The sequence below is a fragment of the Triticum aestivum genome, chromosome 2B, assembly GCF_018294505.1.
Source record: "Triticum aestivum cultivar Chinese Spring chromosome 2B, IWGSC CS RefSeq v2.1, whole genome shotgun sequence".
NCBI classification, from domain to species: Eukaryota; Viridiplantae; Streptophyta; class Magnoliopsida; order Poales; family Poaceae; genus Triticum; species Triticum aestivum.
Window position 1 is genome coordinate 15,310,060 of NC_057798.1, and position 4,614 is coordinate 15,314,673.

Genomic DNA, 4,614 nt, shown 5'->3' on the forward strand with positions numbered 1-4,614 from the left:
GCCGCTCAGGTGCACCATCCTCACCACGCCCTTCCAGGCATCTACCATCTACCATCTGCTCCGTGGGCTCGGGTGCGAGTATCAACATCCACCCTGATCCATGGATTCCGAGAGGCGGCTCCACTCGACCGCTTGGTCAGACCACAATGGAGCGTTTAGAACCGCTCTTTGCCATTTCTTCCCCAATATTGTAGATCCTGAGACGGTGGAAGTATTGGCTTGCAGGCAAGCTGTACAGATGGCGATCAATGTTCATATCCAGAGAGCTCATTTCGAGTTGGACAGCCAAGCTGTGGTGCAGATGCTTAATTGTCCAGACAAGAGTTTATCAGCAATAGGGCCTTGGGTGCAGGAAATCAAGACGATGCTCAACACGTTGGTGGATGCCAAAGTTTCTTGGGTGCGTCGTTCAGGGAATGTAGCCTCTCATAAGCTTGCTAAAGTAGGCGTAGGTGATAATCGATCGGAGATTTGGGTGGGTTCCCCACCAGATTGTTTGCTTGATGTAATTGCAGACAAGATTCCTAGTTTTGTTTAAATAAAGTGGCGTGATTTCCCCTCAAAAAAAAATTATCTGCTCCGTCGTTGACCATGCCAACAACAACAAGGGCGCTTCCCTAGGGGTGGTGGATGCTGTCATCGTTCCTTTCCCTAACGTCGAGCTTCCCCTTAGCGTTGAGAGCGGGACGGGCCTGACATACAAGGACTACAACGATAGATTCCTTCGGATGGCAGAGCTGCTCTGGGAGCCCTTCCGCCGCTTCATGTCCGACCACCATGACGAGATCGACGCCGTTGTCTCCCACGGTATCTTCCACTGGTCCGTGGACGACGACTCGGAGGATGGCATCCCGCGCATCACGTTCCTCTGCACCAGCATGTTCACCCGTTCCTGCACGGAAGCCATGCTTTGCAGCAACCCGTTCGATGTTAGGTAATCCAAACATAAGTTATTATTAATTAGGTAAGTTTGAGATTACCAGTACATATAGTCATGTTTGAGTCCTGTTAGGCTGGCCATAGTGGGGGTAACATAAATAGTATCAAGCACTTGGGACTCGCAAACATGCTTATGTGGCAGGCAATTAAAAAAAATGGTTATAGTAACATAGGTAGATACCTTAACATGATAAATGTGATGCTACTATGTGTCACGCATGGCAATAAATAAGACCATCTTTGATACTAATGTATGATACTATGCACTATAAAGGTAGTAACATAGACTAGTAACATATGCTTGTTATTAGTCTAAGTTACTCTCCACTATGACCAGCCTTAGGATAAGTATGAAGTGCGATCAGCGTGGCCGGTAATTAGGAAAGTATGGGCCTTTGCCAGTCCGGTTAGAGCAAGCTTTGGCGTATGGTATTTGGAGTTGGTGTTCGAATAGGATTTGTGTCCGGCTAGCTAAGGCGTCCCTGTGTGTATATATGGACAGGGTATTGGTGAGTTCTGTAACCGCGTGAGTGAAAAAAGGAGAAAAATAAATAAAGAGGGGAAAAAGTGGGCAGGACAAGGGCCCTTTGGCTATCAGTTTTTGTGCACGTGTGTTCGTGTTATTCTGATGTGATCGATCCTGAGGACCAATTTCCAACATTCGAGGTGTGCTCCGACGATCGTCTCCCTGCCGAGGCTGCCACACCGGGTGGTGGAGCTGCGGAGCCAGATGATGGACCCTGCGAAGCGGCCACATGAGTAAGCCTGGACGTGACGAGCGGGCTTTTGGCCCGGCTCGCGGCCCGTTAAGGACCGGACCGTACGGTCCTGGATCGTCAAAAAAGTTGGTCGGTCCGAGCTCAGGAATCAGGCCCGATAAAGCTTTGGTCCGGTCCTGTTTTTAACCGGGCTAACCGAGCGGACCGAATCTTGGCCCAGTCCAGCTCCAACATCTGTGAACTAGGGCACGCACCGCATAGAGAGAGAGAAGGAAGAGAGAGAATAGACCCGGTCCTCGTCCAGTTCAAGGCGGGCGGTGACGGCGCCTTATCCCTCTCCCATCCCACCGGCGAGCGCCGCCACCGTCGTCACTAGGCCCACCACTCGCCCGATCTCTCCTCTCCATCCCTCCCAACTCGTTGACGTCGCCCCTCTCCTCTCTTACAGTGCCACCTCGCCTTGCCCGAGCATGCATGCCACCGCGCAGAACATTGAGGGCCACCGGCGCACAGCACGCACGGCCGTCGGCCTGCCCGCGACGAACCACCTTGTCCAGTAGCTCCGCCACCTTCAGATCTACTTCCTAGTGCAAGGAATCGGCCGAATGGGCACCAAAGCCGTCACCATCATCCTCCATCCCCAAGTCCAGCCGCCGTCATGCGTCGTCCATTACGTCGTCGTAGCTGCTTCCCCGGCCTCCTCGACCCCGCCATCAAGTTTGCCGTGAGTCACTGCACCTTTCTACTCTGTTCCCCCTTCTGAATGTGGCCAGCAGCCTTCTCTTGTCGACCACATGGTCACCACCTCGCCGCCGATGGGTTGCTGGTCGGTCCGTCGGTCCAGACCGGGCTTTTGCCTGTTCGGTCCGGTGCAGGAAAACAGGACCGCTCGGCTGGTCGGTCCGGTCCGGTCCGGCTCGCCGTCGGCCGGTCCAAACAGCGGCTCGGTCCTGGACCGGACCCGCCCGGACCGTGTCCACCCTGACACATGAGTGGGCATTGTTCCAGCTCATCCACGCCACCGATCAGCGGAGCTATGGCGAGCTCTTCAACAGCTTCCATGAGCTGGAGCTGGCCTACTCCGAGCACTACCGCGCCACACTCCACCCCGAGCCTGGCTTGTCGGCCCGGTTGCGCTCGCAAGCGGCAGCGGGAAGGATGTGGCGTCAAGAGGCACCGTTGCTGGTGCACTCTCGCCTGAGGCCATCGCGTGCCTGCGGTGGCTCGACAAGAAGCCGGCCAGCTCGGTGGTGTACGTCTCCTTTGGCACAATGACCAGCTTCTCGCCGGAGCAGACGCGGGAGCTCGCCCGCGGCCTTGACCTCTCGGGCAAAAACTTCCTGTGGGTCTCTCATAAGTTCACCAAGTGTATGCAGCGCAATACCTGTTATGTCCACATGATGGCCTTCTTCGAAAAGCATGTTTGGGTGCACACCATATGTGGAGACATTTCTTTTGGCATATCTTATCACCTTGTCCAATATGCAGAGCCAAAACCGAACACTGAGGTTCTTTCTCAAGACATGCGCTAGTGTATTTGTTGCAAGAAGTGTACTTGGCACAATGTACAACACCTTGGAAAAATCATCTGCTATTTGTACTAGCCGTGGATGTTCTGCAAGGTCTACACTCCCGAATGCCAGTTTCTTGAAAAGGCATCTCAACTCGTTATAAGACAGAACACTTAGAAAAATAGGCTGCACTGATCCAAACTGGGCTAACCTTTTAAGTTTACTTATGATGATGATCTTGCTTCCTCTGCTCATTCTTATGAGAAACGAGTGAAACATTTTCCATTCATCGTCACCTACATCAGAAGCAAACTCAATAATTACCAACATCGTCACAGACATGGTCCTTCCATGGTCAAGTATGGTCAAGAGGTTGTGTCCATTCAAGCGCAAAATAGAGGAGAAGCGTGAGCTTAGCCTTTCGTCGCCACACACATGAGCAACCAAGGTTTTCTTTCCAACGTCAACACCACATATGATTGGAAGAACTGCAAGTGCATGATCACCAGGAGAGTTGTTGTTCTCCAACAAGAAGCTCAACGGCTTTTGCTTCTCAGCGCGTCGGCCGAACATGAAATTGTCAGTGTAAAGATAAACGTCATATGGCCTACGGGACATGCGCTCGCATCCACCCAGAAGAACTATAAATTCTACCATATTAGCAATAGCATTTTCTAAGCGTTCCAAGGCACCATGTGACTCGAGGCACATTGCCTTGTCATCCTTCTTGGATGTTGTTCGAGAACGCTTGAAAGGAATGAATTGCAAGCTGCTGCTAGACGAGTCATTGATGCTAGCCTTGTCGGAGCCTGCACTGTCTTGGAGGGCACAATACCTCAATTTTTCCAGCACACTATATCCGTGGTACATGGCCTCTAAGAGTGTCTTGACCTGCATCATCATCCTGGAGTTGGTTATGTATCGCGTGTCTGCCTCCTCAATGATGGTGCCAGCTCTCATCAGGAGGTGTTGCAACCTCTGCACCACCTTCTCCTCTGATTGGGCATGGCCAAAGGAGATTCTTGGCAAAATGGAAAAGTATCCATGTGACTTTGACTGGGACAAGTGGGTGGTTAAAACGTGGAGTACAAGAAGCATGGAAAATGCACCAGTAGTTAGTATTCATGGTGGGCCAAAATTAATTATTGTTCATTAGCTTTGCAATTTTCTACCATTGGACTCTTTTTTACATGACATATGAGTAATCTTCCAGAGGACATGTAACCAGTTTGCTTGTACATTTGCTCCGTTGTTCAATCTTTAATCGAAAACTGTTGCATGCTCGTGCATTTTTGATAGTTTAGGACTGGCCTCATGTTGGTCTCCACAGTAGGGTAAATATGGGAAGGAAAATAGCATTATGCAAATTGCTTTTGTTTCGTCTTTGAATCAAAAGTCTCTGGACAAATTAAGTGGCCACTGCCAAACAAGTCTCAGATAGACTC

General features: G+C 50.9%; 1 pseudogene; it reads left to right on the plus strand.

The window, feature by feature from the left end:
* The window catches only part of LOC123038756 (UDP-glucose flavonoid 3-O-glucosyltransferase 7-like), a 7,849-nt pseudogene extending 3,839 nt beyond the window's left edge, over window positions 1–4,010 (plus strand).
* The last annotated feature ends 604 nt before the right edge of the window (window positions 4,011–4,614 follow it).